Source organism: Pseudophryne corroboree, unplaced genomic scaffold, assembly GCF_028390025.1.
Source record: "Pseudophryne corroboree isolate aPseCor3 unplaced genomic scaffold, aPseCor3.hap2 scaffold_2907, whole genome shotgun sequence".
Classification (NCBI taxonomy): domain Eukaryota; kingdom Metazoa; phylum Chordata; class Amphibia; order Anura; family Myobatrachidae; genus Pseudophryne; species Pseudophryne corroboree.
The window spans coordinates 24,994-35,212 of NW_026969573.1; the positions used below are offsets into that span (position 1 = coordinate 24,994).

General features: G+C 43.4%; 5 non-coding genes across 5 annotated transcripts; all 5 read right to left on the reverse strand.

The window, feature by feature from the left end:
- Positions 1-7,598: 7,598 nt before the first annotated feature.
- Positions 7,599-7,761, reverse strand: LOC135014868 (U1 spliceosomal RNA). Its single transcript, XR_010213226.1, has one exon. It is a non-coding gene; the product is annotated as a U1 spliceosomal RNA (small nuclear RNA).
- Positions 7,762-7,913: 152 nt separating this feature from the next.
- On the reverse strand, positions 7,914-8,077 carry LOC135014861 (U1 spliceosomal RNA). The gene has a single exon (XR_010213219.1). It is a non-coding gene; the product is annotated as a U1 spliceosomal RNA (small nuclear RNA).
- Positions 8,078-8,751: 674 nt separating this feature from the next.
- LOC135014866 (U1 spliceosomal RNA) lies at positions 8,752-8,914 on the reverse strand. The gene has a single exon (XR_010213224.1). It is a non-coding gene; the product is annotated as a U1 spliceosomal RNA (small nuclear RNA).
- A 152-nt stretch (positions 8,915-9,066) lies between these two features.
- On the reverse strand, positions 9,067-9,230 carry LOC135014870 (U1 spliceosomal RNA). Its single transcript, XR_010213228.1, has one exon. It is a non-coding gene; the product is annotated as a U1 spliceosomal RNA (small nuclear RNA).
- Positions 9,231-9,901: 671 nt separating this feature from the next.
- LOC135014863 (U1 spliceosomal RNA) lies at positions 9,902-10,064 on the reverse strand. The gene has a single exon (XR_010213221.1). It is a non-coding gene; the product is annotated as a U1 spliceosomal RNA (small nuclear RNA).
- Positions 10,065-10,219: the final 155 nt, after the last annotated feature.

The following is a 10,219-nucleotide window of genomic DNA, read 5'->3' on the forward strand; positions in this document are numbered from 1 at the left end:
GGGGTTTTTGAAATTTTGACTTGTCTACTTAAAGATCACCAAAATCTGATAACAAGGTCAATTACGTCCCTGGGTGGGATTGAACCACCAACCTTTTGGTTAATAGCCGTACACACTAACTGATTGCGCCACAGTGACACTTTGCAAAAGTACATACTGACAAAGGCTAATAAGCATTCATCTAGAACGTTTCCTAGAAAAACTTTAAATAGTCAATAATCTGGAGAGTTTTTGTAAGATGTTTCTTCCATCAACCAATGAAGAAACACATTGGTACTTTCCCATGATGAGTGAGTGCTTCAGGATCTCTTGCAATTACATGTGCAGTAGAGTACTGTAATGGAAGCATGCTGGGTCCATAGCCCAGAGGTAGGCAGATTGAAACTATCCTCTGCTATATGCATTTTTTTTTTGTTAATTAAAGTAATCCAAAACTGGGATTGATATTTTTGCTCTTTTATTTTTACTTAAAGTACAATAACTTTTACCATTTTAATTTGTGTTAATAGTATATTGACAGTATTGTTTTCTTTCAAAAATCCAATTAATTTTCTTTACCCGATTATTAAAATGGTAATTGACAAAAACAAACTACATTGTCACCAGAAGAGCAATACAAAATGTACAAGTGATATATTAAAATCATCTTTCCAGCTTGAATTTTAATGATGCATTGGGGCAACGATTTTGTGAGAAACATCTTCACCCTTAAATAAAGATTTTCTTAATTCCTTACCTGTGTGCTAATTAGATATCACCTTGTTTTCACATTAAACAGACTTCCACATGAGAAAGCAGCAAGGATGCAGTGGCGTTAATGTTTCCTGGTGTCAACCTGTATTATTTCAGTAGATATTGAAATGAGGATGCATCTTGCTGCCTTTCCAATGAAGCAAGTTTAATTTAGTAATAGGTTAAAAACCATCCCTACAAAGGTGTTAATCAGAAACTTGGCTTTGTGGACACTTTTCAGAGAACAAATTTGTTAGCATAAAAATAAAGCCAGAAAATGAAGAGCTGTTTAATCACTCAATTGGATTTTTTTTGCCAGCATATTTCTTTTTCTCTGCAACCCACTGCTAAATTGTGCTTCCTAGCTGTTTTTATAAAATCACTGAATCAAATCTAACTCTGATTACATCAGAGACGGCCAGGTACCCTACACCCTAAGAGGGGGTTTGAAATTTTGACTTGTCTACATAAAGATCACCAAAATCTGATAACAAGGTCAATTACGTCCCTGGGTGGGATTGAACCACCAACCTTTTAATTAATAGCCTTACACAGTAACTGATTGCGCCACAGCAACACTTTGCAAAAGTACATACTGACAAAGGCTAATAAGCATTCATCTAGAACGATTCCTAGAAACATTTTAAAAAGTCAATAATGTGGAGAGTTTTTGTAAGATGTTTCTTCCATCAACCAATGAAGAAACACATTGGTACTTTCCCATGATGAGTGAGTGCTTCAGGATCTCTTGCACTTACATGTGCAGCAGAGTACTGTAATGGAAGCATGCTGGGTCCATAACCCAGAGGTAGGCAGATTGAAACTATCCTCTGCTATATGCATTTTTTTTTGTTAATTAAAGTAATCCAAAACTGGGATTGATATTTTTGCTCTTTTATTTTTACTTAAAGTACAATAACTTTTACCATTTTAATTTGTTTTAATAGTATATTGACAGTATTGTTTTCTTTCAAAAATCCAATTAATTTTCTTTACCCGATTATTAAAATGGTAATTGACAAAAGCCAACTACATTGTCACCAGAAGAGCAATACAAAATGTACAAATGATATATTAAAATCATCTTTCCAGCTTGAATTTCAATGATGCATTGGGGCAACGATTTTGTGAGAAACATCTTCACCCTTAAATAAAGATTTTCTTAATTCCTTACCTGTGTGCTAATTAGATATCACCTTGTTTTCACATTAAACAGACTTCCACATGAGAAAGCAGCAAGGATGCAGTGGCGTTAATGTTTCCTGGTGTCAACCTGTATTATTTCAGTAGATATTGAAATGAGGATGCATCTTGCTGCCTTTCCAATGAAGCAAGTTTAATTTAGTAATAGGTGAAAAACCATCCCTACAAAGATGTTAATCAGATATTTGGCTTTGTGGACACTTTTCAGAGAACAAATTTGTTAGCATAAAAGTAAAGCCAGAAAATAAAGAGCTGTTTAATCACTCAATTGGATTTTTTTGCCAGCATATTTCTTTTTCTCTGCAAACCACTGCTAAATTGTGCTTCCTAGCTGTTTTTATAAAATCACTGAATCAAATCTAACTCTGATTACATCAGAGAAGGCCAGGTACCCTACACCATAACAGGGGTTTTTGAAATTTTGACTTGTCTACTTAAAGATCACCAAAATCTGATAACAAGGTCAATTACGTCCCTGGGTGGGATTGAACCACCAACCTTTTGGTTAATAGCCGTACACACTAACTGATTGCGCCACAGCGACACTTTGCAAAAGTACATACTGACAAAGGCTGATAAGCATTCATCTAGAACGTTTCCTAGAAAAACTTTAAATAGTCAATAATCTGGAGAGTTTTTGTAAGATGTTTCTTCCATCAACCAATGAAGAAACACATTGGTACTTTCCCATGATGAGTGAGTGCTTCAGGATCTCTTGCAATTACATGTGCAGCAGAGTACTGTAATGGAAGCATGCTGGGTCCATAGCCCAGAGGTAGGCAGATTGAAACTATCCTCTGCTATATGCATTTTTTTTTGTTAATTAAAGTAATCCAAAACTGGGATTGATATTTTTGCTCTTTTATTTTTACTTAAAGTACAATAACTTTTACCATTTTAATTTGTTTTAATAGTATATTGACAGTATTGTTTTCTTTCAAAAATCCACTTAATTTTCTTTACCCGATTATTAAAATGGTAATTGACAAAAATAAACTGATGAGGATACTACTGCAGTCTTTGTTTCGTCTGTACCCGCTGAAAGAGCAGCAAAAGGTGGAGATCTTGATGGGACAGTTGAAAGGGCTTGCACTTAGAGAGCTTACTTCCTGGCCTACTGAAGAGAAGAAGACTGTGGACCAGATCCTCAACAGGCTTGCTACCACATTTGACACAAGGACAGTGTCAGAACTTAAAATGCACTTCTTTGCTCGAAAGCAACAACCAGGAGAGTCACTACGGGGCTATGCCCTCAGCTTGCAGGAAGCACTCAGAGATGTTCAGCAAGCAGACCCTGAGGAAGTGCATGACAAAGAGAAAATGTTATTGGACCAGTTCACTGAAGGTGCAAGGGGCGAATTTGTAAAAACTCAGCTGCGACTATTGAGATTGCAGAAGCCTGGAAGCACATTCCTGGATTTTAAAGAGGCTGCGATTAAAGTTCTAGGCTCCAGTCTTACTTCAGGGGCTGTTCCACAAGAGTCTATTCCAGAGATGCCACGGTATCAAGAGAATTCTGATGCCCAGGAGTCAAGTTTTAAAGGAGCTACTTACCCACCTACAGTAAAAGGAGTGACAGTGCCATGTTCAAAGACATGCATATTTGACTCTTCTAGTGAGTTACGAGGTCAGCTGGCTGAACTGACACGTGGTGTGACAGAGATGCGCAGAGACCTGCAGATTCTGAAGAGACAGCAGGCACTGCTCCATGAAGAAATGGAATGGTGCCAGGAGAGGAGACCACTGAACAGTTCCCAATGGGACCTACATAGAAACAGGGAGACACTTTTTTCCAACCACTTTGCCTCCCAAAGGCGACCCATTTTTCAAAGCTGTGAAGGAAGCGGACAAATTAAGAGAGAATTTGAGCAGCCAGATCATTTAAACTCCAAATTCATGTGGTTAACCCGTTATGTTAGCCAATGCCCGGTGGTTCAAGTTTGCATCAATGGAGTCTCAATGCCCGCTCTCTTAGACACTGGATCACAAGTGACCACAATACAAGCAACACAGTTTGAGCAGCATTGGACTGAGGAACAGATGTTTCCGTCAACTTCCACATTGATAAACCCGATTGCAAGCAATGGGCACTGCATCCCTTGCAAAGGATACTGGGAAGCTGAAATTCAAATCGGACGAACAGTGCTACCACAGCAAGGCTTCATCATCACCACTGCCCAAGATGATGGATTGCCTCCAGTGATAGTGGGCATGAATGTGTTGCGGAACTGCTGTGAGGAGCTCGTAGCAGCACTCCACGGAGAGTTTCAAACTGACAAGCTCCAGGAGAAACAAGGCCTTCAACCTGGGATAGCCAAACAAAAGGGAAGAATGATAACAGAATTATCTGTAAGAGAGGAACATGAAAAAAATAAGGCTAGCCAAATAATGATAGAAATGCCCATCTCCAGTGTCCAGATTATCCGAAAGAATGCTTCAATGTTAGGCATGAATAATATAGCATCCAGTTCTAGAAACTGTGAGCAACCTATTCAAGGAACCAGTTTTGACCACCTGCAAGATAAAAGTCAGATGATAAGACACCTCAAAGCCTTACTGAAGACTGGGAAATACCTGACCAAGCGACAAAGGCAAGAATCCTCGCCAGAACTCCTGAAGTTGTTGAGACAGCGAGAAAGGCTGTTTGAAGAGAAAGGACAGTTGGTTCGATGTAGTGTGGATCCTAATACTCATTATAGGATCAGTCAACTTGTAATTCCAAGACAAAGTGCTTGTTATGTGCTTGAAGAATATCACGACAAGTCAGGTCACCCTGGGTGCAAAAGGATGGAAACAAGCATCTGGAAAAAGTTCTTTTGGGTTGAAATGAGGGAAGACATCAAGAGATGGTGCCGAAACTGTCCAACCTGTTCTGTAAGAAGAACCTTGCTGCCTCTTTCTCTCCAGAATCCATTGTCCCAAACTAGCTGTGATACTGAATCCCAAGATGGAATGGAAGAGGCTCATAAAATGTATTTACAGCAGACTAAGGTGGTTTGTCACCGACAAGGAGGCAAGAAGACTAGGGCTTGCAAAACAGAAAACCACCATAGTCAGCTGCAGTTCTGTACAGCATGTCCCAAAGACAGTTTAGAAAGAGTTCAATACTCATCCATGGCAGGGGGGTTGAGGTTTCCTAGACAAACTTTTCAAGACCATATACTGTCCAGATTTCAACCGATTGCTCCAGGAGCATGTGTTAATGTACTATAGCACAAAAGGAATTATACCTATCAGATACTGATGTTAAAAATGTTGATAAATGTTAATGTTTCAGACATAAACTGTGTTCACTAATGAATGTGACTGGATATAGTGAGAAGTTTATATAGGGATAAAACCAAAATGCGTGAGGACACGAATGTTTTGGGGGGGGGGCACGTGTGATATCCCATAACAACAAGGACATTTTTGACAACAGTGTAGTTGCCTGTGCCATTTTAAATAAAGTTTATTTAAAAGAAAATTGAACAGCAGTTTGAGAAGTCAGTTGGAGCCATGGTGAGGAAAGAGCTGGCGACGCCATTACGCAGAGATGAGCAGCTGAGAGAGGGGAGACAAATAAGCTGAAAATTGCATGAGAGAGTAAGCAGTAGTGCAAAATACAGCAGTGGAAGTGCAGCAATTAACAAGTAAGAACGCCATGACACTCTCAGCCAAGAGAGTGCACAGCAAGTGTCAGAGACAGGAGAGTATAAAGCCTTTATACCAATGCTGACTGGCCTACATCTGAGGGGAAACTGCCTCAGAAACATCTATTGACTGGGTGAGATAAATCCATATTTATACTGAAACCTACTCCACTGCAAAGGACATTATCCTATATTTACTATACCTATGCAGCGATTTACATGGGAAGCAGCTCCAGTTTGTTTTAAACAATCATCTTTACTACACAGAGCTACAATATTTTGTTCACAGCTAAAGGAGACAATAGCTGCATATAACTATGTAACAACATAACCGGGCCCTAACGTGCACATAGAGACTCCCTGCAGTGACACCAATGTTATCTGGGACTTAAATATTGTCTGCATAAGTTGATTTCTATTACTAAGCAACATAGTATTAATCTCAGATTTAGTTATATTACCATTTGTGTAATGACTTAAAGTGTATATGGTGTCTGTGTTTAAGTTGCTTGAATCAAATCTTTCCCTTCCCTACTGTAATCAGTTCCTTTTCTGAGTTATGTGGTAAACCATTTATTCTTTCATACAAAGCCCTGCCTGCCTTTCTTTGTGTCTGGGGAAACCTTGCCTCTCTGCCAGGAATAGAGAAGAGCTGCTGCTGAAGGAGGAATAGTCCATCAAGGTATCCCTGACCTGTTCCACATAGTTTACACACTTGTTATACCGGGGTGTTACATTGTGTGTGACTGACCTTAGGAAGAAACCGGAGCCTCCGCTGCAGTGACCCAGCAACCAGGGCACGGGAGTATACAGTGCCGCTGGGAGTGATGAAGCTGCAGTAAAGATGTCTATTAGACCTAGCCTGCTGCAGCCCTTGTAGATTCTCATAAAAAAAGTTCTTCTTTTCTTGTCAAAATTAATAGCTAAGAATAGGCTGCTTGAGGCAGGCCCCTGTTAAGTGGCCTGCTACTGAAGGCAACAACTACAAACTGAGCTCCCTGTTCATGGAAGCGGGGTTATAGAGGAGAATGCGCTGAGCATCTTGGGAACAGTCAAAAGCTTTGAGCCGGTTGGTGCCTCAGATCAAGATCCTACTCTACACCCCAATGTGAATCCTTGTGGAGTCCAGTGTACCCCACAGAAGAAATTAATGTGTCACACCCATTGGCAGCAACCTTAGAATAGCTGCTGACGGGCACAATTGAGAAAGGAAGGGGGGGGGGGACATTTGAATCCAGCACATAGATGCAATTCAAATATGTAATTTGAACCTTCCTATTTTAAAATATAATGGATGAACCTCACCCTGTGAGAACAATCTTCATGATATAGAGATCTCATATGCAAAATAAGTATGAGTTGGGATAGGGCTGGGGAGGGTGGCTGCTCGGGCAGCCCCTCCCCCGTCAAGTTAAGGAGATTCAACTGAGGAAGCACAAGGGAACTCTCGTCTGGGGACAACAACTGCAGGGAGACCACATCTTTTCAGATGAACATGGGAGGGCGGAAGGCTGCCTAATACTGAAGCACCATCAAATATCAAACCATATGCAATAACTAGTACAAGCATTCCTGGGGGAAGGTCTGCAGGAGACGAATTTGCATACGGTGATGTCATCCAAGCAGTGGGCCAAAGTTGGCTGGAACCCTCATCTGCATATGAAAAGAGAAAAGGGTTATGCAGGGCATGGCAGCCTTTTGCGGCGCTTGGATGACCCCTAGTTCGCATTAAACACCTCCACCCTCCTTCGGTGTGGGGCTCATGTTGGCTATGCCCCAGCCCCTGAAGCATTCAAGCTGATTTCTTGCAGCAGCTGGGCACTGTAACAGCTCCAGAGCTGCTCTGTAAGGCAAATAAAAGGGTGTGGGCCCTGCAGCACTACCTGTAGTTCGCATTGTGCGTTGGAAGGCACAAAGTAAGCAGACGGGAGAAGTCTGGATAGTGCGCAAGGGCATAGAAGGGAGCGGCTCAAGAAAAGAGAAGTGGAAACAGACAGCAAACTAGGCTGGAGAGAGACCTGAGACAAAGAGATCTGAATTATACGAGAGCCGACCAGGGGAAACACAAATTATGCAGTCAAGTTTCCCACATTTGGGGAAATCGCAGGGGCAGCACAGCCAGAGTGCAATGGGTGAGCCTTGCCCTGGGAGAAGCACCTTCAAGATCATAGTATCTCACCTGGCAGGTAAGTAGGAGTTGGGCTAGAGCTGGGGAGGGTCGCTGCTCGGGCACCCCCCTGTCAAGTGAAGGAGATCCAACTGAGGCAGCACAATGGAACTCTCGAAAGAAGAACAAGGCTAGAGGAAGATCTGAGACAAAGAAATCTGACTTTTACCAGAGCTGACCAGCGGAAAACACAAACACAGTCCCCCACTACCACAAATAATGCAGGCGAGTTTCCCACATTTGGGGAAATCACAGGGGTCAGCATACCCAGAATGCAATGAATGAACCTCACCCTGGGTGAACAATCTTCATGACCATGGTGTCTCCTATGCAAAATAAGTATGATTTGGGATAGGGCTGGGGAGGGCCGCTGCTCAGGCACATCTCTGTCAAGTAAAGGAAATTCAACTGAGGCAGCACAGGGGAACTCTCATCTGGGGACAACAACTGCAGGGAGAACACATATTTTCAGATGAACATGGGAGGGCAGAAGGCTGCCTAATACTGAAGCACCCCCAAACAACAAACCAAATGCAACAACTAGTGCAAGCATTCCTGGGGGAAGGCCTGCAGCAGATGGATTTGCATATGGTGATGTTATCCAAGCAGTGGGTCAAAGTTGGCTTCAACCCTCATCTGCATATGAAAAGATAAAAGGGGCGTGCAGGGCATGGCAGCCTTTTGCGCTGCTTGGATGACCCCTAGATCGCATTAAACACCCCCACCCTCCTTTGGTGTGGGGCTCATGTTGGCCATGCCCCATCCCATGAAGCATTCAAGCTGATTTCTTGCAGCAGCTGGGCACTGTAACAGCTCCAGAGCTGCTCTGTAAGGCAAGTAAAAGGGTGTGGGCCCTGCAGCACTACCTGTAGTTTGCATTGTGCATTGGAAGGCACAAAGTAAGCAGATGGGAGGAGAAGTCAGGATAGTGCACAAGGGTATAGAAGGGAGGGGCTCAAGAAAAAAGAAGTGGAAACGGACAGCAAACTAGGCTGGAGAGAGACCTGAGACAAAGAGATCTGAATTATACGAGAGCCGACCAGAGGAAACACAAATTATGCAGTCAAGTGTCCCACATTTGGGGAAATCGTAGGAGCAGCACACCCAGAGTGCAATGGGTGAGCCTTGCCCTGGGAGAAGCACCTTCCTGATTATAGTATCTCACCTGGCAGGTAAGTAGGAGTTGGGCTAGAGCTTGGGAGGGTCGCTGCTCGGGCACCCCCCTGTCAAGTGAAGGAGATCCAACTGAGGCAGCACAAGGAAACTCTCGAAAGAAGAACAAGGCTAGAGGAAGATCTGAGACAAAGAAATCTGACTTTTACCAGAGCTGACCAGAGGAAAGCACAAACACAGTCCCCCACTACCACAAATAATGCAGTCGAGTTTCCCAAATTTGGGGAAATCACAGGGGTCAGCATACCCAGAATGCAATGAATGAACCTCACCCTGGGAGAACAATCTTCATGACCATGGTATATCCTATGCAAAATAAGTATGATTTGGGTTAGTGCTGGGGAGGGCCACTGCTCAGGCACATCTCTGTCAAGTAAAGGAGATTCAACTGAGGCAGCACAAGGGAACTCTCATCTGGGGACAACAACTGCAGGGAGAACACATATTTTCAGATGAACATGGGAGGACAGAAGGCTGCCTAATACTGAAGCACCCCCAAACAACAAACCAAATGCAACAACTAGTAAAAGCATTCCTGGGTGAAGGTCTGCAGAAGACGGATTTGCATACGGTGATGTCATCCAAGCAGTGGGCCAAAGTTGGCTGGAACCCTCATCTGCATATGAAAAGAGAAAAGGGTTATGCAGGGCATGGCGGCCTTTTGCGGCGCTTGGATGACCCCTAGTTCGCATTAAACACCTCCACCCTCCTTCGGTGTGGGGCTCATGTTGGCTATGCCCCAGCCCCTGAAGCATTCAAGCTGATTTCTTGCAGCAGCTGGGCACTGTAACAGCTCCAGATCTGCTCTGTAAGGCAAGTAAAAGGGTGTGGGCCCTGCAGCACTACCTGTAGTTCGCATTGTGCGTTGGAAGGCACAAAGTAAGCAGACGGGAGAAGTCAGGATAGTGCGCAAGGGCATAGAAGGGAGCGGCTCAAGAAAAGAGAAGTGGAAACAGACAGCAAACTAGGCTGGAGAGAGACCTGAGACAAAGAGATCTGAATTATACGAGAGCCGACCAGGGGAAACACAAATTATGCAGTCAAGTTTCCCACATTTGGGGAAATCGCAGGGGCAGCACACCCAGAGTGCAATGGGTGAGCCTTGCCCTGGGAGAAGCACCTTCATGATCATAGTATCTCACCTGGCAGGTAAGTAGGAGTTGGGCTAGAGCTGGGGAGGGTCGCTGCTCGGGCACCCCCCTGTCAAGTGAAGGAGATCCAACTGAGGCAGCACAAAGGAACTCTCGAAAGAAGAACAAGCAGGGCCGGTGCAAGGTTTCTCGGCACCCTAGGCAAATTGTCAGCTGCGCCC